General features: G+C 46.5%; 1 protein-coding gene across 4 annotated transcripts in view; it reads right to left on the minus strand.

Moving 5' to 3' along the window:
* EXOC2 (exocyst complex component 2) overlaps window positions 1–26,460 on the minus strand; it is a 1,213,422-nt gene that overhangs the window by 214,976 nt on the left and 971,986 nt on the right. The gene's annotated exons all lie outside the window — the stretch shown is intronic.

Here is a 26,460-nt window from a genome sequence, read left to right on the forward strand (position 1 = left end):
AACCAAATTCCACAAAATGGTCCAACAGAGAGGCATGGTTGCATGGACACCTAGACTTCCCAATGCCACAACCTTTCTACCCCAAGTACTTAAATTATTGGGTGCCTTATTCGGGCAAACTGAATGATAATATGTTTGAGTTGGTTCTGGCAGACATATGTACCACTAGGCTCTCAAATAAGGTTCAATCTGAGTATTTCGACAATTGTTGGGGGCAGCACATTGTTTTACAGCGAACTCTCTGTATGTTGCTAAACTACAAGAAGACATCTAATGTAAAGCCAAAATAGCTGTAAATAGCTCCTAATTAAAAAGAAGTACAGATCACTGGACTGGCAGAAAAAATTACATGTTATTGTTTGTGAGTGGTAAAAAGGAATGTCACATATCTCCACCTTTCTCGTAACCATATTTGGAAAGAAGAATACATTTTTAATGGAGAAGAGTACAAAACTAGAAAATCCACCTAGAAGTAGATATACAACCTGCTTACACTTTGTAGGTCAGCCCACTTATATACACTAGAAAAGGAAGAAGGTTACCCCCAAAGTCACTACGTGCTAAGTAGGTGTGGCAATAGTCCTGCTCTCTCATATATACTTCCAAACACATTATCAGTTTTAGCTTGAATACATATAGCACCAGCCTTGGAAGTAAGTAGGTGCCCATGCATTACATGGCCATCTCCTTAAGTTCACCAAAAGCTTACTGGACAGGCTCCAATAGCAGTGACAACAACAACATTGCATTCATGGGATGGCTTCAAGGAAGGTAGGGCCATCAGCAGACACCTACAAGGAACCAGCCGGTGCCAAAGGGTTGGACTTCTTTGATTTAGCTTTGAGTCTAGCCAAGTCTAAAGTGGATGATGCAAAGGCCTGAGGTGTGCTAGATGCCATAGTGAGTGACAGCTAAGGCAGAAGTCGTAGGTGCTTGCACAGGACGGGTCAAACTAAGTAAAAACGTGACCTCTTGAAAAAAATCTGTTTATTTTGTATCAGACCCTGATGGGAATGGAATTTGCACAACTCAGGAGCTCCTTTTCAGAAGAGGGTTTACACAATGGGAATTCCTCCTTGCAGCACTGCTTCCCTGTGATTTAATGATGAAGTAGGGCTAGAAAAGGCCCAGCAACATTTCTTTCCTCTTTCTGAGCCTCTCAGAGATGGAAGGGGACAGTCCCTTTTCTTCTACATGACTGACTTCAAGCACAACCAGAACCAGAATCAATGGCCTCTGTACTCTGCAGTCATGAGGTCAGCCTCTCTTCCCTCAATTACCCCCACCCCCCCATGTCTTTATAGTGCATCTGGTAGGATGCGGAGTAGACTTTGAATGCAACCAAATATCTGACACTGCATGCATATATTGTTGGGGTCAGTAATAACATTCAGTTCATTCACGTACTGTCAGGGTGTAAGACATGGGTCCGCACATATATCATCTGATGACACTCGTATCTGTTCCTTTTTTTTTTTTTTCTTTCTTTTTTTTTTTAAATACATAAGCCAGGTTTATACTACATTGTTGCTGCCTAACCATGCCTTTAGACAATGTGTACAGCGCTAATTGGCCGGGTATAAGAAAAATCCAGGTCCAGTCTGTCACCAGACGATAGGAGAATGGCATACAGGGGAAGAAGAATTGATTAGAAAACATTTTCTTTATGAAATCATTTCCTCTTCAACCCAATAGGTACATCCTTTCAAATATAAGCAAACAAACACAAATGATGGACAGAATGAAGAACCAATCAAACATTCACCCCCACTCATAGATCTGGGTTTAATCCATTGTTCTTTTGCTCACCTTGCCACCCTAGTTTGGACCAACTGTATGCAAATCAGTAATGACCCTGTTCCCTTTGGGAACAGTCAAACCTAAACTGCAAGGCCAGGTCTTCCCTGGACCGGAAACAAGCATCCTGGGTACCCTCTTCTTCACGTCATTCTATTGGTGCAGTTGAACGATGAAGGTGTAACAGTTCTACTGTGTAGATGATGGCTGCTCGAACCTGGCAAGCAAAGGCCACGCAGACACTTCCAGCTGCCACTGCCCTGAGTCTCTTGCCAGCCTAAGCCTCAGAACAAACAATAAAACTTCAGACATCTTTGACTATGGTGGATCAATAACTGGAAGACACTGATTTTGTGGCGTGATACCGCATCGACATGATGAAATCAATAACCTCAAGTTCCAGGTCGAAGCAGGTCAACTGTTGCAGCTCAATCTCCAAGCATGAAGATGCAAAGTGTGAATATCCGGGTGCAACACCCGGCTGCTGCGACAGAAGACGTTCCCAAGGTGACAGCATGATCAAAGGGGAGATGCTCATGCCAAAGAGTTGTGCGTATCGCACACTACTGGCTCAATCCGCTCCCACCAGGATGACTTTGTTGCTCTTGATTGAATATATGTCATTTTCAAAGCACACAGCTACTTCCCAAGAAGCATCCGCTGCTCAATAAGCCTGTAAAGCAGCAAAAGTAACTTAGTATTCCCTAATAAAGGTATGTTTTTTTATGATGCCACATCTAGATCTCTCAAAGTTTTGGGGAGCGAGTTCCAGTTTTAGGGGGCAAATAGGCAAAAGACCGACCTCATGTATCCTAGGGATACACACCAGTTCCTGGCCAGAGGAGCATAAAGCCATATTGGGGTCATATTTCTTTAATTCCCTTCCCTGCTGAAAGGACAGTATCAGCTAGGTGTCATCAGCAAAAGAGACCAGATTGAAACCCCAATTCTTCACTATCTTAACCAGTGGTACCAGACAGATGTTGAATAATCTATGGCTCAATCCTGAGCCTTGTGGTACCCCGCAGTTCATCTTCTTAGAGAACATGTTACTTACCTTCAGTAACAAATTATCTGGTAAGGACATATTCTAGTTTCAGATTCTTTACCTTAGAATTTTCCCAGGCATCAGAGTGGACCCGGATATTTTTTCTTCAAGCAGTACCCATGCATGCCGTTAGATGACATCAGTCGACTAAGTGCATGGCTTTGGCATCGTGATCTCCGTGATGACGTCGCAGTCATATATAGGTGCCACCCTGGCATGCTGACATTCATTTCTTTTCACAACTTTCCACGCCAGTAGCGAGGTGCCATGAAGAACACTGATATTGGTGCACCAAAACAACAGCCCTGAAAAGGGAGTCCCTGTCCCTAGAAATCAGTTTACAGGCGGGGGAGGATGGGTGGGTCGGTAAGGAATCTGCAACTAGAATATGTCTCTACCAGATAATTTGTTACTGAAGGTAAGTAACTCGTTCATGTGACCGAGACTTATATAGTTGCAGATTCCTTACCTTAGAATAGATACCTGGGCAATATTATCCTCGGAGGTGGGCTGCAAACCAAGATCAGACTAAAAAGTCCTGGAAGATCAAACGGCCAAAGAAGCCGTCTCTACAATTACCAGACTGATCAGGCAGTAGTTCTTTGTGAATGTGCCACCTGGCGGAGTATGCCAACGCAGTGGCTGCAGCAGTTGCTCTGGTGGAATGAGCACGCAAACCCTCGGGGATGCTTTTTTGCCAAAGCATAGCACATCTTGATGCAGAGGGCAACCATCAAGAGATGGTCCACTTCTGCACTGCCCCGTCCTTTCTTCGCACCACACAATCAAAGAGTTGACCGTCCACCCGGAAGTCTTTGGTACGATTGAGGTAGAACGTCAACACACTTTTTGGATCCAGGTGGAGTCCCTCCTCTTCATGAGAATGGTGCGTAAAGAGTAGGCAAAGTGCTGGATTTTCCTACATGAAAGGGTTTGATCACTTTAGGGAGGAAAGAGGCCCTGTTATGAAGCACCACTTTGTCAGGATGGACAGATCAAAATGGTGGCTTCGAAGAAAGAACTTGGAGCTCACTCTCTCTGTGAGCAGAGGAGATGGCAATAAGAAAGGCTGTCTTTAAAGTGAAAAGCGGCAAGGGACAATTAGATAGTGGCTCAAAAGGAGCACACAAGGTATGTAAGTACCAGGTTTAAATCCCACTGTGACATAATGAATGTTGTAGGTGGGAACATGTGAGTGAGTCCCTTAAGAAATCTAAGGATGGGAGATTTGAACAAGGATGGTTGATCTTACAGTCTGAGAAAGGCAGACAGAGCAGACAGGTAGCCTTTCAGGGTGCCCAAAGCAGAGCCCTGCTGGGCAAGAGACGATAAACAGTAAAACCTCAGACAGAGGTGCAGAAAGGGGACCAACAGATTTGTTGGTATACCATGCCACAAATTTGTTCAGACGACAGGCATATACCGTTTTGGTGGAGGGACGCCTGGCTGCCAAGAGTACATTGTAGACTTCAGACAGAAGGTCGAAAGCTGTCAACTGCCGCCGCTCTATCTTCACACAAGGAGGCTGAGACTGGACAGGTTCAGAAGGAGAACCATCCCATGCTACTGCGACAAAAGGTCCTCCCGAAGGGGCATTGATGGCCATGTCCAGAAGCTCGGGATACCATACTCTTCATCCACAATCTATAGCCACAAGAATGACTTGGGCCCGATCGATCTTGATCTTCAGAATTCTGGTATTGGCGGAAAGGAGGCCTGAGTTCCACTCGAGATGAAAAGCATTTCCAAGTGAGCGCCGCCTTGGAAACTCCAAAGCGCAAAACAACTGACATTGCGCATTCTCTGGGGAGGCGAACAGATCAAACCAAGGCTCTCCCTACTGCTGAAAGGGACCTTGCGTGACCTCTAGAAGGAGACGCCAATCGTAGTCTACCAGGAATTGATGGCTGAGTTTATCTGCTCTGGCAGTCTGAGAATCCGTCAGATGTTCACCCATCATGGATATGCCCTTACGTTCCAGCCATGTCCAGAGGTGCATGTCCACAACCCCATTCTGCCCTGCTTGTTGCAGTACCACATGCCGGTGGTGTTGTCCATGAGCACCTGCATCACTTTCCCTTGGAGAGAGGAAAGGAATGCTTTCAATGCAAGCCTGATCACCCTGACCTCCCAAAGATTGATGTGGAGCCCGGATTTTGCCAGAGACCAGACACCTCTGATCTCCACATCCCCCATGTGGCCGCACATCCCACGAGTGACTCATCTGTCTCAACTGTGAGATCTGGTTGGGGATGGGAAAGGGATGTGCCTCTGACCCAGTCGCGAATTCGAAAGCCACCATTGCACATTTTGTGCAGTTCCCTCTGAGATATAGACCATGTCAAAGAGATTCCCCTGATGATGCGCTCATTGGAACTTCAGGTCCCATTGTAGAGCCTGCATATGCCATCTGGCATGCATGTGTCACCAGCAGGAGGCCATAAGGCCCAGCAGCCTCAGAGTCACTGACAACAAAACCCAGGATAGAGGCTGAAACATCGGTATCAGACTGAATATCCTGGACCCCCTTTTCCTCAGAATAGGCCCAAAACTGCACTGTTACAGAACAGCTCTGATGAAAGGAAGCATCTGAGAGGGAGTCAAATGTGACTTTGGCACGTTTATAGTGAACCCCAGCAAATGCAGGAGGTTCTTCGTACTCTGGAGGTGAGAGACGACATCTTGGGGCGAGCCCGCCTTAAACAGCCAGTCAGAGGTAGGGAAAAGACTGAAACCCCTAGCCAGTGCAGATGAGCTGGGACCACCGCCATCACTTTCTTGAACACCTGAGGTGCTCTGGTAAGGCCAAAGAATAGCATGGTAAACTGAAAGTGATCTTGACCTACCACAAATTGCAAGTAGCGTCCATTGGGAAGCAGGATGGGAACATGAAAGTAGGTGTCCTGCAAGTCCAACGCTACCATCCAGTCTCCAGGGCAGATAGAACCTGAGCCAGAGTGAGCATTTTGAACTTCTCCTTTTTGAGGAAGAGATTAATAGACTGGAGGTCTAGGATAGGACGGGGGCCCTTGTCCTTTCTGGGCACCAGAAAGTAGTGGGAATAAAAATCACAACCTACTTCTGGCCCAGGGATCCTCTCTATGGCTCTCTTGGCCAACAGAGCTGTAAGTTCCTTGTAGAGAAATGCCAGGGGATACTGTGTCATCCGGTGGTATGATGGTGGCATGGCTGGAGAGGTAGTATCAAAGGGCAGGGAGTTGCCTCTTCAGACTATCTGCAAAACCCACCTATCCGTCATGATGGATTCCCAGTGGGACAGGTGATGGTAGATCCTGCCACCAACTGGTCCAGGATGGAGAGACGGAAGGTTTGGGGACTGCAGCGGAGGCAGAGGGGGACTGGGCAGACCACGGTCTCCCTGATCCCCAAGCATGTAAGATCCCAAGTTCATGGCAACGCAGAGGCTGTGCAGCATGCGAGGCACAGTGGCTAGAGGGGAATGGGAGCTTGTGGGTGCCCCTTCCGTAGCCGCAAAAGGGGCTAAAAGCAGACTGTGGTGTGCGCGGAGAAGTTGCAAGGACAAGGGAGCAAGCCCTAGCCCAGGACTCCTTAAAGCAATTAAGAACCAAGTCTGCTTTGCTTCTGAATAGACAGGTGCCATTGACGGGCAAGTCCATGAGTGACTGATGGACATCACCTGAAAGCCAGATGTTCTCAACCAGGTGTGGTGCTATAGGGCCACCATTGACGCAACCGATCTGCCCAGTGAGGCGGTCATGTCCAGCCCACAACGTATTTGAACTTGCCTACATCTCTCCCATCAGAAACAGCTTGGGAAAGAATGGCCTGGGTCTCCTGTGGAACCTGGGGCAGGACCTGTGCGACCGTATCCCATAGGGTATGGGAATAGCAGCCCAAAAGGCATGAAGTTTTAACAACCCGCAATGCTAAACTGGAGGAAAATAACATTTTCTTCCCAAGCTGATCCAGTCTCTTTGATTCCCTATCCAGGGGTGTGGATGGGAATGCACCTGATTTAGAAGTAGCCTGGAAGACAAGGCTCTCAGGTGTAGGATGTTGGGTAAGGAATTTATGGTAATTCAGTGCAGGCTGATGGCTGCGGGTGATCATCCTGTTCACAGGAGCCCCTGTGCTGGGTTTGTACCACACACCCAGAAGGAGATCAGTGAGGGATTCATTAAAAGGTAAGAGGGGTTCCAAGATGGATGCCCCAGGCTAAAGCACCTCAGTCAGGAGGTTAGTTCTGACTGCCACAGAAGGTAACTCAAGGCTGAGGACCTCAGCCGCCCTTCTCATCACCTTAGAATAGGACACACCTCCTCCGTAGCCATGGCAGGGGGGAAAAGCATGGCAGCGTCAGGAGAGGTATCCAAAGCACTAGCTTCACCCAATTCCTGTGCCAAGTCCATTTCAGGGTCTTCAGCTGGAATTCTAAAGGGTCCAGCGACCTCTCCACACTTTCCCTGTCTCCATACCCATAATAATAAGGGTCAGGATACAACTTGGGGAATGTAGGCCCCGTTGAAGCCGGAACCAGTGTTGAGCAATGTCAGATCATCTCCGGGTCAGAGTCGAGTAAAAGTATGGGCTTGATGTCGATTGTGGGTCAGGCCGATGTCGAAAGCATCACAGTCTTTGCTGACGCTGGGGGAGGTTGCGTTGGCACAACTGGCATCGCATGGATCTGACAATGGAGCCAAAGCAAATGGCAAGGAACCTGAGGGGGCCCTCTCTGACCCCACTGGGCGTTGCATTGGTGTCGTTCTGCCTAAAATATGAGGCGCATGGCCTCATAGAAGTTTTTGAGTTGGGCAGGGGTCGCTCCTGGAAACTCGGGGAGGTGCGGAGTCAGCCCAGAAACAGGCTCTGAAGACAGAGGCCTAGAGTGTTAACGCTCTTCCAATGTCACATCATCTAAGCAATGAGGTGGAGTTGAAGAAAGTTTGTCGTTCTTCGACTTCTTCTTGTGACCCGAAGTCCCAAGGAATTAGATTGAGACGAAGAAGAGTGGTGATGGCACCGCGAGCAGTCTTGTGCCCTCCCTCTCGATCAAGACTGGGATCGTGTGGAGTCGAGCACCGGGCTGCCATGAGCTTTAGGTACCTCTTCCTCAAAGCCTTCAGGTTCATGGCCCGGCACTCGGAGCACGACTTCGGGTCGTGGTCGCACTCCAGGCACCACAAGCACACAAAGTGTGAATCCATCACCAACATCATGCGGTGACAGGAGTCACATGACTTAATCCTTGTCTTCTGTGACATCCTCAACACACCAGCATCAAGAACTCAACAAAACGGTCAAAGTCAGTAAAAAAAAAAACTCTCCGGATCTGCGCGTAGGCTGGTGCGGAATGAAAGGAACTGATGTCACCGCACCGGGGTGGCACCTCTATACAACCATGACGTCATCACAGTGATCAAGACGTACACAACACACGCAGAGTTGATCAACGCCAACTGACAGCACATAAGGGTACTGCTTGAAGAAAAAATCTCTGCTTCCAATCTGACGCCTGGGGAAATTCTAAGGTAAGGAATCTGCAACTAGAAATCTCCATCAGATACCAGTCGTAAGTGGTGGAAGATGTTTTGCTTGCTCCCTGTTGGATAAAAAAGACTTAGACCAATTATTGTCAATTTAGGTAATGCCGGCAGCCCTCAGCTGGTCAAACAGGACTGCAGGAGAGATTGTGTCGAGCGCAGCCAAGAGGTCCAGCAGAATGACCACTGCTTTTTACCTGAATCTAAATTGGATTTAATAAATTCTGGCACCTTGGGAAGGGTTGCCTCGATATTGAAGCCTTTCATAACTCTGACTGGGTGTAATGCAGAGAGGCATTGTTTTCACTAAAATGGAAAATCTGAATGTTAAGTAAATGCTCTAACATCTTCCCCAGAACTGGAAGGAGAGAGACTGGTCTATAGTACTCATATTTGCATTTTTAAACAAAGGAAAGACCAGAGCCTCCTCCCACATTTTAAGGAAGATGTCTACTTATAGGGACCGATTAAAGAGCAAATTTATCGGTTTGCTAATCTTTGATGTAACCAATTTGATGTAACCTAGGAGGGCAGGGATCAAGAGGAGATCATGGCTTAGCTGTCAGAGGAGCATTTTCAGTTTCTGCAAAGGAAATATTATCAAATTCTGATAATACTGGTCTGTCAGAAAGAGGTGGGACTTCCAGGCAGGGACCAGGACCACGAGTTCTAATTTTTTCAGAAATTTAGGAGGGGTGTTTTGGAAACTCCAGTGCACAGAAGTGCTGACATTGCAGGTGTATTTTCGGTAGTGGCAAAAAGGTCTAGAAAGGGTTCTCTCTACTGATGGAAGTCTTCTGTGCCACATCAGGGTATGACATTCATTATCCGCTAAGCATCTAAGGCTGCATTTGTCTGCTCTGAAGTATAAAGATCCTGCCAGGAGGTTGCCCCACCATAGAAATTCCCGGATGCTCCAGACACTTCCAGAGGAACAGGACTCTCAACACAAGACCCAGATGTCAACACATGGCGTTGATGCTGTCCGTGAGCACCTGCACCAGCCTCCTTGATGGCAGGTAGGAAGGCCTTCGACAGCCAGTGAATCACTCTTAAGTCCAATAGACTGATGTGGAGCTGGGTATGTGCTAGCGACCAGAGGCCTCTGATCTCCACCTCTTCCAGGTGGCCTCCACAACACAGCAGTGATGCACCCATGACCAACATCCGCTTTGGGTGGGATAGAGAGGTGGTTCTGCTACTGACAAAATCACAGCCCAGGACCCATCACTGCAGATCTTTTACTGTCTACTCTAAAATCTGAATACAGTCTGACAGATTTACCTGATGTAGCTCCCACTGGGATTTGAGGTCCCACTGCGGAGTCCGCATTTACTAACTGTCATCTTTCACAGACATGGCAAAATTGCTGATGGAATTTCCTTGTGGGAGCAGGATGGCCTAAAGTACGTGCACTCCTTGAAACATTCCAAGGCCAAGTTCTCTTTGTCACCAAAAAAGCAGGAGCAGTCTTAGGGCATGCCCACTGAGGATGCATGGGGATCCTTAGAAAAGCTTGTAAACCTCATGCAAGTTTGGCACCAAAGACCTACACCAGTATCCATGGCACATCCCAACCAATCGGTTGTGTCTTGTCCTGATCAATTTACAAATTTTGCAGAATTACAGCTGTCCAGAATAGCCTGGGCAAGGCACAGCCAAATCCCACCTGGAAAAGCCAGTAAAAATTGGGGGAGAGTGTTTCCCCAAGGGAAAGGGAGAAGAGGCAGCTAGCACTGACTAATCTAAGAACAAGGCTTGAGAGGAGAAAATCCATCTGCCAACTGTGTCTATTTGTTTTGAATCACTATCTGGCTGAATGGTAGGAAAGACATTGGGGTCCACTTTGCTGGTGAATACTCATACCACCAGATTTTCTGGCATCAGGTGCTGTGTAGGAAAGACAGGGTTACCAGGAGAAGGGCAATGGACAACTTGTCTACTAAGGGATGGCACAGAACCCAGCTTAGACTAGGTGCCTAAAAGGGTGTCTATGAGAAATGTATTGAATGGCAATAGTGGCTCTGTGGGAGCCAGACCAGACTGCCAGATTTTCATCAGTGAGTTTGTTTTCACTTTCATGGTTGGTAACTGCAAATCCTAAACTTTAGCTGCTCTTCACATCACAGAAGCAAAAGAGGAACTTTCCTCTATGGAAGGACCCAAAGTGTCAAACCCACTGGCGTCCTGAAGTTCTTCACACCAGTTTTCTTGTCATATTGGGGAAAATAATCATTTCTGTCATCATAGTTGCCTTTGTCTGAATCTATGCCAAATAGATTGTGTTAGGTCTGGCCCTACTATGTAATAAAGGTAAAATATCCCATTGGGATTTCCAAATGGCAGCAGTCAAGTTTATGGTGGATTTAGCTTAGAGTCAGATAGCACTATGGGTGGAATGACATTAGGGCAGAGCTGCACAATGGCATCTATCAGACTGCAGGAGAACTTCTCCAAAAAGTTTCCAGTTCTAGTCTGCCATATAGCAAACATTCACATGCCTGGCAACTTTTCACAAGCTGAGGCATCAGAGGTTAGAAGTAACCATAAGATTGGTCATGTTTAAGAATTGTGCAACTACTTCACATTTAGATCCACCACAGCCTTATCTTGTATTTAAAACAAAAAAAAACAACCTTGGCTGCTTGCAAGTCTTGAAAAATCAAATCCGTTTTAGGCTTGTTCACCTACAATAAAATACAATACGAATTTTAAAACAAATCAGTTTACAAATGAATACAAACAGCAGCATCTACAAATGCATACTGCAAGCGGTTTTAACAAACGGAGCATATCATTTAGGTTCAGTCATAAATCATATTATAAAGTGTGCATATCTAAAGAGTAGATTACATGATGTGAACATCATCCTACCAAAATCAATTTGAAAATATATTGCATAGTCCAGTTTTGGTTTCCGGGCTCTCCGTGCAAACTGCTATGATTGCCTTTCCTTATGTATAATGTGGCAGAATCAGACAAGGAATGAGGTAGGGGACTTTTCATGTAAACTATGATGCACATAGTTTATGTATAGGTGTGGCATGCTTAGTGTTTTCAACATTTAAACTCTTCCCCAGTCTGCATATTTGTAAACTACACATGAAATTTAATGTAAGAACAGCATGTATAGTGACTCACTCCGCAGCTTGGCACAATTTTAATGTGCGCAGTGAAAGTCTGCATACCTGTCACTTAGTGACAAGACAAAAATATGTTGCCACAAGTGTTAATTTTGAGTTTTGCTGGCGTGTTCAGTCCATAAATATGTGTCATACACAGCATGCCACCATCTCTGTGCAAATATGTCCCTAGCCCTTTCCATTCAAGCTGTGTGTGTTGTTTAGATGATGGTCGAGGCGCCAAGTAGGCATGCACTGGAAATGGGAAAGAGTCAAAGCCGAAGAATAGGATGGTCATGAAGGTAAATTTACCCTGCTCCTTCCTATCCCAATTTGAGGGTAAATTCCAAAGCAGTCCAGAATGAGACAGGGAGGAGGAAAAGCAGCTTGCATCTAAACAACATGATACCGAGGACTTGCATGACAAATTTTACACCACTTAAGGCAAAAATGCCAGAACCCATGTGGATATCAAAGCTAGCCCACCCACATTTATCGCTGACATTGCAGAATAATTAATCGGACTCCAAACTCTACGTTGGCTCTGACAGAGTGGGCCTCGGCATTAGATGGAGTTTAGGCTCCAAGAAGGGTGTGGAGTGTGTGCTAGAAGTTACTGTCTCACAGTAGATGTCTCAGCAACTACTCAGCTGGCATTGCGCACTCCAAAGCTCACAAACAGGGTGGCACTAGAAAGCGGATCTCTTGATCAGTCAAGAAATAAGTACTCATCAAACTTCGAATATGAGACATAAGGGTAAAGTTTTATGCATCAACGTGTTCAGGGGATAAATTAGGACGCAGGAAGCTGTATGGCATCTGATAGAGGAAACAGATGCATTAGGATCATCAGGGGCCGGTATTATGGGCTCTGAACTAAGGTACACACTTACGTCTGTGCTTCGGACGCAGCCTGGGACAGTGGGCCATATCACAATAAATGTGTTGTCCCACTGATGCCACAAACGTGCTACATTAGGAACATTGCATTAGTGAAAGAAGGACCACCTGTTTGAAGCCACTAATCCAACTCTCACTGTGTAGGCAGCAATGTGGACTTCATTTGGAAGAGGGGCAGACATCCCCGGCAGGCAGGTGCTGTGAGGGACTGAAGACGACTGCAGGGGGTGTGCCATGGGGGGCGAGGGGCACCCTGCTGATAGGGCGAGAGGTAGGGGCACGGTGACTGTGTACTAGCTCAATGTGGCATGAAGTCAGTGTGCCCACGGATGGCTTCTTTTCTACTGCTTCTGTGTCTGTAATACAGAGTGGGAGAAGAGACAATGTGTTTCCTTATTTGCAAGGGCCACACCCCATGAAAATGAGGGAATGCCCCCTTGATATCACGAAGGCACACATACACTGCTGCTATGATTTGTATTCTAGAAGGTGCAGGGCACACATCTGCATCCCCTTCTGTAATACAAGAGTTTCCCCCAGAGGCACAGAAAGCAGGTACACCTAGTGTATTGTTACTTTTGACAGTGTTCTTAGCCTTCAAGAAGAACTCCCCAGGGTCTGTGCCAGCAGACTCGAATGGCAGCAATTTTAAGTCTTGTTGGAGTTCAATGCACGGCCATCCTACGAGTTGATGGGACACACATATCATTCATGTGTAGGGTACCCACTGTTCAGCGACAGAGTATCACTTATTTGCTTGAAGAGTTCACCGTAGTCACCAGGACATGCAGGTTCTCAAATGAGAGGTAAATGTACAAAGATTAGCTCCTCATGAACCATGAGCTCAACCTAAGAAATGCTAGAAATGTGTAAACCGCTATTCCTCCTAGCTGAGCAAGACCTCATGCCTTGGAGGAGGCAGATGTGGTCGTTCTGAGGCAACTAGAACAGGTATAAGTACCAGCCTGAAGCCATCAGGATGACTGAGCACTCAGACTTCTTTGACCTTCTGAAAAAATCTCTAAAGAAAAAAAAAAGGTGGTGAAAATGCATACTTGAAAGCCAAAAGATGCACATTGAATTATTTTGTTGTTTAGATGAGAGACACCAGTCCACAGATGGCTGAATTCAGGTTTCAACAATAGGACTGAATACTTCTTAGAGAATTTGCCACTCATGTGGAGAGTGCCAAGCCCTTCCCCGACTGTCCAATCTAGATTGTCTATCCCAGCAATGTCAGACTCTACAAAAAACATGCCTTTTTGTATGTTCCATTATACCAGAGCCATCACGAAACAGAGCAGTGGGGAGTGTATGAATACTTGAATCATCACACAGAATGGGTGCAGGAAAATGCCACTGTTGGCATGGTTACTCCTCACTTTTTGCCTAGTATTGATGCCTACTTTGATTGAATGTGTGCTGGAACCCTGCTAACCAGGCCCCAGCACCAGTGTTCTTTCCCTAAAACTGTACCTTTGTTTCCACAATTGCCACAGCCCTGGCACACAGTTTAGACCCTTGTAAAAGGTACCCCTGGTACCAAGGCCCAGTGGCCAGGGAAGGTCCTTAAAGGGCTGCAGCATGTATTATGCCACCCTAAGGGACCCCTGTAGGAAAACGCCACTATTGGCATGGTTACCCCCTAACTTTTTGCCTTTTGTTGATGCTAGTTATTATTGAAAGTGTGCTGGGACCTTGCTAAACAGGCCCCAGCACCAGCTTTCTTTCCCTAAACTGTGCCTTTCTCTCCACAATTGGCACAACCCTGGCACACAGATAAGTCCCTTGTAAATGCTACCCCTGGTACCAAGGGCCCTGTGGCCAGGGAAGGTCTCTAAAGGCTGCAGCATGTATTATGCCACCTTGGGGACCCCTCACTCAGCACATGCACACTGCCTCACAGATTGTGTGTGCTGGTGGGGAGAAAATGACTAGGTCGACATGGCACTCCCCTCAGAGTGCCATACCCATCTCAAACTGCGTGTGGCATAGGTAAGTCACCCCTCTAGCAGGCCTTACAGCCCTAAGGAAGGGTGCACTATACCACAGGTGAGGTCATATGTGCATGAGCACTATGCCCCTACAGTGTCTAAGCCAATTCTTAGACATTGTAAGTGTAGGGTAGCCATAAAAAGTATATGGTCTGGGAGTCTGTCAAACACGAACTCCTCAGTTCCATAATGGCTACACTGAATACTGGTAAGTTTGGTATCAAACTTCTCAGCACAATACATCCACACTGATGCCAGTGTGATATGTATTAAGAAATGCACTGAGAGGGCATCTTAGAGATGCCCCCTGCATGCCAGCCCAACTGCTAGTGCTAGGCTGACCGGTCTCTGCCAGCCTGCCACTTCCAGACTAGTTTCTGGCCACATGGGGCGAGTGCCTTTGTGCACTCTGTGACCAGGAACAAAGCCTGTCATGGGTGGAGGTTCCATACACCTCCCCCTGCAGGAACTGTAACACCTGGTGGTGAGCCTCAAAGGCTCAAGCCTGGTGTTACAACGGGCCAGAGCACTCTAGCTAGTGGAGATTCCCGCCCCCGACACAGCCCCCACTTTTGGCAGGAAGTCCGGAGGAGATAATGAGAAAAACAAGGAGGAGTCACCCACCAGCCAGGACAGCCCCTAAGGTGTCCTGAGCCGCGGTGACCCCAGCCTTAGGAATTCCTCCATCTTGCTTTGGAGGATTCCCCCCAATAGGATGGGGGATGTGCCCCCTCCCCACAGGGAGGAGGCACAAAGAGGGGTGTAGCTACCCTCAAGGATAGTAGCCATTGGCTACTGCCCCCCAGACCTAAACACACCCCTAAATTGAATATTTAGGGGTGACCCTGAACACAGGAAACCAGATTCCTGATGACCTGCAACAAGAAGGACTGCTGACCTGAAAGCCCCGCAGAGACGACGGAGACGACAACTGACTTGGCCTGTCTCTGGACTCAAAGAACCTGCACAGCGACGCATCCAGTGGGACCAATGACCTCTGAGGACTCAGAGGACTGCCCTGCAATCAAAGGACCAAGAAACTCCTGTGGACAGTGGCTGTGTCCAAACAGCAACAAAGAAACCATATTTAAAGGGACTTGAGCCTCACTCCGTAAGTGCGAGTCCCCAACACTCCGCACCAAACACACCTGGCTCGAGTTCAGGAGAACCAACACCACTGAGAGGACTCCCAGGCGACTCCAACGACGTGGACACCCTGAAACGACCTCCCTGCACCCCCACAGCGAAGCCTGCAGAGAGAATCCAGAGGCTCTCTCTGACCGTGACTGCCCAGTAAAAGAATGCGACGCCTGGAAGAACCACTGCACCCACAGCCCCCAGGCCCGAGAGAAACCAACTACCGGTGCAGGAGTGACCAGCAGGTGGCCCTCATCCTTGCCCAGTTTGTGGCTGGCCCGAGAAGCACCTCCTGTGCCCTGCCTGCAATGCCAGAATGACCCCCGGGTCCGTCCATTGATTTCAACCTAAAACTTGACACCTACTTCACACACTGCACCCGGCCGCCTCTGTGCCGCTGAGGGTGTATTTTGCGTGCGTGTTTGTGACACCACCCACCCCCCTCCCCCAGTGCTCTACAAAACCCCCTGGTCTGCCTCCTGACAACACGGGTACTTACCTGCAAGCAGACCGGAACCCTGGTATCCCCTGTCTCCATAGGGGCCCACGTTATTTTGGCTCCTGTTTGACCTCTGCACCTAACCGGCCCTGTGTTGCTGGTGGTGGGTGTTTGGAGTTGAATTGAACCCCCCAACGGTGGGCTACCTATGCCCCAGAGACTAAACCCATAAGTTTGTTACTTACCTCAGAAACTGTACTTACTTTCCCCAGGAACCGTTGAAAATTGCAGTGTCTACTTTTAAAATAGCTTTTTGCCATTGTAAAGAAAACTGTGTACGTTGTTGATTCCATTCAAAGTTCTAAGTATTACTATGCAAAGTACCTTTCATTTAATGTACTTACCTGCTAAATGAATCCTGTGGTTCTAAAAATAAATTAACAAAAGAATATTTTTCTATATAAAAACCTGTTGGTCTGGAGTTAAGTCATTGAATGTGTGTTTTCACTTATTGCTTGTGTGTGTACAACTAACACTTCCCTCTGATAAGCCTAACTGGTCGACCACACTACCACAAATAGAGCATTAGTATTATCTATTATTGCCTCTGTCAAGCCTCTTGGGGAACCCCTGGACTCTGTGCACATTATATCTAATTTTGATGTAGTATATACAGAGCCAACTTCCTACAATGGGTTTGAGGGATTTTCCACGTAGACCATCTTTACTGTGGATGTCACTATGGTGAGGAAGGTTTTCAGCAGAAGAAAGATGGCTTTCTGTTCCATCATTTGAGTGAGAAGTGACTGATTTGACCCAGAAGAAAAAGTTACTTCCCTTAGGTAACAACTTTTCTGGTGGACATAAAATCTTTATGATTTCTAACCTTATGAGTATACTTGAAGTGCCAGATTTGTAGCAGTAGTTCTCCAGAGTAATCAGGTGGCACCATGTGGCCTCAGTTGTGACATGTCCCGGAACAAATGTATGATGTGAGTATATAAGACACCAACCGGCGCTTTAGTGTCAATTTAAGGTACTTTTCCTGTGCCACATTGGGGCATGTCCACAGGAACCAATAGAGCATTAATAACAACAAAAAATACATCATGTGGTATGTTGGGATCCTATCAAAGGTAGCACTAACTAATTGGAAAGGAGGATGGGCAGTGAGGAATCTCTTGGAAGATACGTGTCCACCTGAAAAAAGTTAACTTTTTCTTCTGATAGGTATATCATGCTGCAGATACTTACCTTATGAGTCCCAGAGCAATACCCTCTCAGAGGTGGGACTCAGAAGTGCTAGATAATGACGTAAACCATGCAGCACAGCCTAGACAATGCACTCATTGCATGATTGAGCTCTGAGCCTCTCAGTAATATTTAGCAAAAGTATGCAAGGATAGCCATGTGGCAGCCTGACAGACAACAAACTCCCAAAAAGCCTCTGCTGACAGCCTTTTTATGTACCATGGACATAGGGGGACATGGGCATAAACACCACCAGCCAGAGGGTCTTTCTTTGTCAAAGCTTTGCAGATCTTCATACAGGAGTACCCCAAAACATTTGATCACCGCTTTGCCCTTCTTGGCTCTGGTGAAGCCCACAAGAACAAGTTACCTCTCTTTGGTAACACCTTATCTGGTAGAGACAATATCCAGTTCCAGATCCAGTTTGACACCTGGGTGAAATTCAAAGGTAAGGAATCTGCAAAGACGGCTCTATCAGATAAAAGCTGATTACCCTCTCTGACCTGTTGAGTATAGTTAATTAAAGCAGGTTCCAATACACACCACATTTGGCTGGAGACAAAATGCTTGTGCATAGAGATAGGGTAATTTTACGTATGATGCACACATGCATGCAAACCATTAGCTTGTTAATGCCTACTAACACGTTTCTAACACTACACATGTGTACTGGATGCATTGCCTGCACACTATTAGGAAAGCTGAGGAAAATAACTATTTGTAACACTGCCCTTTTTAGCTCAATGTTAAAATAGTTTTCAATAAATGTCTCGCCCTTCTAAACACACAGTGTGAAAACTGCAGAAGTTGGTGCACTTTGCAGAAGTTTTCCAAAAGTAAATCCCGCGCCATTAGGTAAGTTTAGGGTTTAGTTTATATAGAAGCTGTTCCCAATGAAGGGTGAAAAAAGCAGCTGGGAAACGCATAGGAACGGGATGAACACTCAGAGTTGCGACGTGGTTGGTAGTCACATTCCTTGGCAATGCACTTAGCACATTCATTAACACATTTATGGTTGCATTATATATGCATGGGTTGCTTAAACTAAACGCACATAGGAGGATATGAGCTTCATTCACTTAAATGATATCTGTAACGTGACGTACTCATTGTGAACAGCTTCATTACAACTTATTACACATTAAGTACCACTCAGCGAGGTGAATCTACCCCATTGTTGGCACATGCTTGCCATATTTCCCGTTAGAGGCTGACGCTTAGGAGATTAAAAAAAAATTGAGGGGGGAACTGTTAAAATATAACAGATATTTTTAACGTAAGAGCCCACTCCCTCCGTCGTTACATCAAAAATGATTAAAACTTGCTAATTAAGCAGATCTGAAGACTGACTTGTCCGTTAAAACACTCTCTACTTTTTAACGTCACAGGTGGCTGCGGCGAGTCAATGTCTGCTGTCCAGAGTCATCTCTAGAAATCATCCAGAATTTAGAACAGGGCCCTGGACGTGTTCTGAGTCACCGGTGACAGCTCGGTGTACATAATTAAACTGTTTTGTAAATTTTCACTTTAAACTCTTTCTAATACCGCAAGTTTAACTACCCACTCGATACACACTTTTCGTCACCGTACAGGTAGCCAAAACGCTTTCCTCAACAATATCGGTGCCTGCACCTCTGCACACACACGCAATTCCGTGCACAGCTCTATTCTCTTCAAACGATGATAAAATGTCAGTAAGATGTTGCCAAACATGCATATCAACCACTAGAATTAGTGCACATTATTGTGTAAAAAGGCGCCGCTCTCAAAATAAAGGAAATGTATTGTACAGTGGAAGCAATGCTGCTTAAAGTGTAACCGGTTACATGTTTTTGAATTCTAAATAAAAAAAACAGAGGTGCAGTTACTTGTGAGAAAGTTCTGCTCGCAAAAACGTCATCACTCAAACCCGTGAACATTGTAGAGATAACTACATGAGTGTCTGGGGGGGGGGCAGGAGGGGTGCGAATCTGCAAAGGCATATAAGACTATAACTATAGAAAATTACAGGCGCATTTTTTATATAAGGGGCGAGCGTAAAGCCCTGCGTCCCCTGCTGTAATCTCTCTTTGGGCTTCTAACCACGCCCATGTCACGTCAGTCATTTTCATTGGTTCGTGGGCTTGCCTTTTAAAATTTGCTTGCTTTCAATTCGTGAAAGGTAAGCGTACGTCATGCCTTTTATGGTGTTTAGCCCACCCTACACAGCACCGGTAAACTACTGAAAACATTTGAGGCTCCATGTTTTCAGCATAGTTTACGGATGACTTTAACTTTTTATTTTCCACGCAGCGCCATCACGCTGGGGTTTACATAGCGCGATTGCGCTCTGTTTTTCCTTTTTCCCCATTCAGCGTGATTGCTGCCATTTCTGCATAATTGCCCCAGTATTTGTTACTGCTGTTCGTTTTTTTCCCCTCTCGTGCCCACTCAACTTTTTTTGTTGTTTTTAAACAGTCCTCGCTAGGTTTGCCATTCTGCCACATCTAACATTTCTTGGGGCACCCCTTTCCTTCATAAATCTGTCTATCCGGCAGCATACATCAGTCCATTTAATTTTTCCAGGAGGTCGAATCAGGTGGGGGCGCTGGATCCCTGTTACTGGGCCACATTTCTTTTTGCAACAATCATCCCTAGCGTCAAGGCAGTTTTGGTGGTAGGGGTGTGTGATTCGATTACCCAAATGCTAAGTATTGCCAGCCTGGGTGCGCGGTACAGCCGGGTTTCCGTGACCAAACATGTCCACACGGTCTCCCAGTAGGTCGTTAGTTTCAGGTATTTCCATAGGGGGTGGATGAAAGTGTTCAGTCTATTGCATCGCCTAGCACAAAGCTCAGTCCTGGTCTTCCCCATGTTGTTTAGTCTAGAGCTTATAACGTTGGATCTATTGAGTATCCGCAGTTAACTCAGTTGTAAGCCAGCCCAGATTCCTATCTCCCTGGGTGACCTAAGGGCCTCCTACCACCCCTGCCCCCCTGCTCAATATCCCCCAAATCGTGGACCTAATTCTCTTTCAGTTTCTCTAGGACATTTGAGGAGTAATAGGGTCGTTTTTTATATGGCCGCAAGATGGCTTCCGTCATAGGCGTTCCTCCAATGGGGATGCCACTGGGATTTCCACTCCCACTTTCGTCTTCAGAGCATGCCTCACCTGGAGGTAAGTGTAGACCTCCGTCTCTACCATTTGGTACCCCCGAAAAGGGCTTCCCATTTGGTCATTTTCCCTCCCTGCCACAAGTTTTCCAGTTTGCTTATTCCTATCTTTTTTCCACTTTTGGGCAGAGTTGTCCCATAGCGGGGTTTGAGTTGTTAGTTCGTTTCCCCAGCCCAAGTATCTGTTGGCCCCTCACCAGGCACTGCCCACCGAGTCCATGTGGGCTGGAAGATCTGTTGTCCTCTTGGACATATACAGGGTCACTCAGTATCCCCCCTTTGTCTCTCTAGGATAATGATAACGTTGATAAAGCAAGTGGTTGTCCAGAGACGTCTTGGCGCTGGTGTCCGCCTGATGATGCAATATCTAAAAACTAAATGGGCAATACAGATGAAAAAAACAGGCTTTAAGTTGTTTTCTGAAACAGATGTAATTGGGCTGAGCTTTGGGATGTAGAGGCACTTGTTTGCAAAATTTGCACATGGAGAAAATAAAGCTTCTGCCACCCCATGCCTCTATTTTAGGTGTTTCTACTGTTGTTGAAGTGGCTGATCGAAGGGGTCTCTTAGGTATGTACCATTTAATTTTTTTAAGATACTCAGGACTTATATCTTGAAGGGCTTTGTGAGCTATGCATAGAGCTTTGAAAGCTACTCACTTCCAAATAGGAAGCCAGTGTAGACCCACAGTACATGTGAGACCGGTTTGAGCTTTGAAATTTTCATTAAAAGATGGGCTACTGTATTCTGTAAAATTTGCAGTTTATTCAGAGATTGGCAAATTCCGGACATTGCAAACCAGCGCAGGGAAGGTGCCCAGATATTGGGGCCACCGGGACAAATTCCAAAAGGAAGATTCTATCCCAAACAGGGGACCTCAGTTTTCTCTGAATTTAATTTAAGGCAGCTTTCTTTCATCCTTCTAAATACTTTGGTCATGCAGTTATTCAAATGCTTGTTGGTAACATCTAAATCAGTTGAGAGAGACACTACAATGTGTCTCATCTGCATTCAAGATTGTAGAAAAACCGAAGAAGCGAATAAACCTGGTCAGGGGGACATCATAAATATTAAAGAGGGAGGGACTCCAGAATGACCTCTGAGGAACACAGCAAGGCAGGTGAAAAATGGTTCAGATGTAAATTCTGCCTTAAAGGGACAGTTCAGACTGCATTTGTTAAATACCACCAATTGCAAAGCCCAGAAATATCTTCGACAATTCGGAAATGCAAAGCCTCCATCATAAACCCCTCTTGTGAGTTTGAACAGAGCTATGTAATTCACCCCCTGTTATTCCCCCACAGGGGAGAGTCTAATTTCCACTTCCTGCTTCCTGAAATAGTCCGGTATGATTCTACATGGCATGTATTGGAACATGTATAGTAGTTTGGGTAGTATAATCATTTTGAACAGCTCCTCAGCCAAGCAAAGCCACCCAACACTTTGCTACATTTGTAAAGTTGTCCAGGAAAGAATAGAGATATATATATTTTTTTTAAATAAGAACACTTCCTCTGTCCTGGTTATGTGGATCTCTAAGTATCTGAACCCCCACAGCTCCACTGGAAGCTTCTCTCTATATCTGATCTCCCATGGCCAACCTGTCAACGGGAAAAGTAATAATTCCCACCAGTTAGTGTATCCTGAATATATGCCAACGATTTGAAAGAGTTGTAGGAGTCTGGCAATGGTGCCATCAGGACGCAATGTATACAATAAGATATTGTGCACAAACAGTGAGATTCTTCCTCCCTAGACCCAATATCAGCGGATCCTCACTGATCCAAAAGGCTAGTAAGTTTCAGCAACAATGCAAATATCAGTGAAAGGGGATATTCCTCCCAAGTCAGTTTGGGATTGAGAGAATTCCATTTATTTGAACTCTTGTCATTGGGCATTTTTAGAGAAGCTTTTTCCGTTGTCGGAAGAAGGGACATAATCCCACTTTCCCCAGCATCCCATGTAAAAATGGACATTCTACGGTGTCAAAAGCTTTGGAGGCATCAAGGGACAACAGGGCTGTCCCCTCCTAGCCCCCTCACACCCAGTACATGCTGCCATAAATTCTGCCAGGTCTCGAGCAATCAGAGAAATACCCTGAGCGTTCAGCCACTTCCAAAGGCCCAGAGCCTCCAGGTACAGGACCCGCAACCCCAATCTGCCCCATTTGTTGCAGTGCCACATGGCGGTTGTGTTGGCTGTGAGAACCTGTAAATGTTTGCCTTTGCTCATAGGAAGGAATGCTTTCAGTGCAAAGCGAATCACTTGTAACTCCAACAAGCTGATGTTAAGGTGAGGCGCCACCAGAGACCAGAGTTCTCAGATCTCTCTAAGATGACATCCCCAACCAAGTAATGATGCATCAGTCACAATTGTTATTTCTGGGTGGGACAGGGAGTGGGGTCTTCCGCTGGTCCAAATGCGGCCGAGCAGCCATTTGTGCAGGCCTTTCACAGTCTCCTCTGACACCTGGATGGAATCTGACAGATTTCCTTGATGATGAGCCCGCTTGGACTTCAGGTTCCACTACAAAACTCACAAGGCGACCCAGCATGGGCTAAAAGTAGGATGCAGCAGGCCAAGCCAAGAAAAACCAGACCTGACCACACAGAGCCAGGCTGCAGGTTGAAACATCAGGATCATAGCCTGAAAGTTCTGCACTCAATGAGGCGGAGGGATCGCTTGGAATAGACTGTATCCAGGATGGCTCAGATGAAGGGAAACCATTGCGAAGGAGTCAGGTGTAACGTCAGCAAGTTGATCGAAAACCCCAATGATATCAACAGGTCAGCTGTCATCTGAAGGTGGTTTACACATTTTTGAGGGGTGTCTGCCTTCAGTAGCCAGTCCCTGAGATATTGGAAGACTGATATTTTAACCTCCACAGATGAGTTACAAGCGCCTTCATTACCTTTGTGAATACCAGAGGTGCACTGTTTAAGCCAAAGCGGAACACAGTTAGTTGAAACTGCTCATGGTCCACCCGAAATAACAGATAATGGGGGTCATTCTGACCCTGGCGGTCATTGACCGCCAGGGCCAACGACCACGGAAGCACCGCCAACAGGCTGGCGGTGCTTCCTGGCCAATTCTGACCGCGGCGGTAAAGCCGCGGTCAGAAAAGGGAAACCGGTGGTTTCCCGCCGGTTTTCCCCTGGCCAAAGGAATCCTCCATGGCGGCGTTTCCGACCCCCTTCCCGCCAGCCTGTTCCTGGCGGTTTACACCGCCAGGAAGAGGCTGGCGGGAACGGGTGTCGTGGGGCCCCCTAACAGGGCCCCAGCAAGATTTTCAGTGTCTGCTTGGCAGACACTGAAAATCGCGACGGGTGCCACTGCACCCGTCGCAGCTCAGCAAATCCGCCGGCTCCATTCGGAGCCGGCTTCATCTTTGCTGGGGCTTTCCCGCTGGGCCGGCGGGCGATCTTTTGCAGATCGCCGGCCGGCCCAGCGAGAAAGTCGGAATGCCCCCCGCGGTCATCTGACCGCGGGGCGGTGTTTGGGAGGTGCCCGCCGCGGTTGGAATGACCCCATATGTCTGAGATTGCAGGAGCGAAATGAGAAGATATAAGTCCCAGAAGTCCAGCACTACCATCCAGTCGCTTGGATCAAAGGCAGATAAAACTTAGGCCAGGCTGAGCATCTTCAACTTTTCTTTCCTGAGGAAGAAACTGAGAAGGCAAAGATCTGAATGGGACACATGGCTCCATTCTTCAGCCTTAGAAAGTAACAAGAGTAACAAACAGTCCTGATTTCTGAATGAGGCACCCTCTCAATTGCTCCCTTACCAAGAAAGTTGGAACTTCTCCTTAGAATACAGCTGGTAGATTTTGTGGTGTGGGTGATATACCCGAAGGAAAGGAAAGAAAGAGTATGGAATAAACTTGTTCAGTGATCTAGAATACTCATTGATCCGAGGTGATGCTCCTCCATCTGGGAAAGTAAAAGGTGATCTAACCCCCAACCAGTCTCATGTGTCGCCAAGGTTAAATCAAAGTGGCTTTGCAGCAGCTGCAGAAGGTGGGGCTAGGGGTAGAACACTGCCTTTGGAAACCTGAACTCCTTTGGCCAGCTCCCCAACCTCATCCATTAAGGAATTGAGAGGCCTGTTGTTAAGGGGAATACTTGATTTGTCTTTGCAGATACATTTTTCTGAACCCTCCAAAAGGCCACCGTTGTTGGGGACGCGGACTACGTGGTGGAGCTAAGCCCAAAGAGCAGGCAGTGGCTTTACTCTTCTTGAACCTTTCTAGGGCTGAATCTTCTTTGTGCCAAACAGCCAAGAGACGTTGAAAAGCATGTCCAGTGACTGTTGTACAAGAGTGAAGAACCCTGTGGAGCAAACCCAAGTGTGGTCCCTACTGCTCTACATACATAGTCAGTAGTGCCTAAACCTGACTTGATCGAATCTTCTGCAGCATACAGGCCATCCCAAACCAAAAGAGGTAGGACTTAGTGGACTTTGTCTGAAACTGCCAGTAGGACATCTGTCAATTTGTCCCATAAGACGAATGAGTATCTTCCGAGGAGACATGGTATATTTACTGACCTGAAGGCAAGGCTGGTTAAAGAAAAAATATTTTTGCAAAAGCTTCATTACTCTTTGATGTCATATCCAGAGTAGAGGTAGGGAAAGCACTTAGGTTTGTATGGTTTATAGAAACCAGACTCTGCCTAAAAGGGGATTGTAATACAAACAAAGCAACATGTTAAGGAGCTGGTCTGTGTCTTCTGGCCTCCTGTCCATTAACTGAAGGGCTAGATCCTGGTTTTGCCAAGGTACCCACCATGACATAAATAATGGCCTCACTAAATGGAAGTAAAGGCTACTGTGAAGATTGCCTTTGGTTTAAAACCTCAGTTAAGGGCATTGTTTTGACCTCCTGTGTGGGTAAGATAAGATCAATGGTCTCAGCTGCCCTTCTAAGAACTGTGGCAAATGATGAAGTCTCTTCAGTAGCCACTGCAGGATTTGGGGAAGAAACACTGATGCCTGGTACGGCATCCAGATCACTAGCATTCTATAGATCTTCAAAAACATTTCCTTGTTCACAAGGATGGTACTCCTCATCCAAAAAAACTCCTACTGAGAATAATCAGGCTCAGGTTGAGCATACATTTTAGAATTGGAATGTGTGTCTCAGAATCTGAGAAAACAATCAGATCCTTGACCAACACGGGTGACGTCAGTGTTGGCGTTGTGCTGTTAAAGGAACCATACGGGTCATTGGATCCAGAATCAACAGAACAGGAGCTAAACATGAACTGGCTTTGGAATGATTTCGAAGGGCACAACTGGTGTCATGGGAGAACCTGCCAATGGTAAACCAGCTGGAGTTTCTCTCTGATCCAAGGAGTCCAACGGCACTACAGTGAGATCCGGTGTGGCAGCAAAGAGTCTGTCCATAGGTAATTTATGCAGGTTGAAACGTTACCCTTTCAGAAGGAATTTGAAACAGAATCAGCATCGAAGCCGACTCCACTGACGAAGGTCGGCTCTGTGCTGAGTATGTCATGCGACTGAATTGTGCAAGTGGCAAGACGCAGGTGACCCATATGAGAATTTATGATTTTTACGGCTCCATTTTCCTGACTTTGACAAAGACCTCGGCAACTAAAGCACTTCCACACCCTTGATCTTGACTGGGATTGTAAGGCCCCAACTTCAACAGGAAATGTGCGTTCAACTTTCTCAACTCAAACAGCAAGTTTTGCCCTGCAGTGGTGGATTGGCTTTTTGTTTATCTTGGCACACAACAAACATGACTCCAAATCATGACCGGAGCCAACACACCAATGGCAAATGTCATGAGGATCTGCAACTGACATTTGTTGGGTACAGTCCTTATATGCTTTACAACCTGTAGGTTTAAGTAGCATTGTCTGCACATCAATGTGAATATAGAGGGAAAAGCAAAATCCGTTGAATGACAGCTGAACATCCAGATCCTTGTCAGCTGGTGTGGAAAGAAAGTAACCAATATCAGCATGGGCAGGTGGCGTGTATATATAATGGTCCCAGCATGCACATCTGCATGGTTTGGAGCAACACAAGGTGGAACAACACCAAACAATGCCACCTGTCAGCGTGTAAGGCAAT

This window comes from Pleurodeles waltl, chromosome 2_1 (assembly GCF_031143425.1).
Source record: "Pleurodeles waltl isolate 20211129_DDA chromosome 2_1, aPleWal1.hap1.20221129, whole genome shotgun sequence".
NCBI classification, from domain to species: domain Eukaryota; kingdom Metazoa; phylum Chordata; class Amphibia; order Caudata; family Salamandridae; genus Pleurodeles; species Pleurodeles waltl.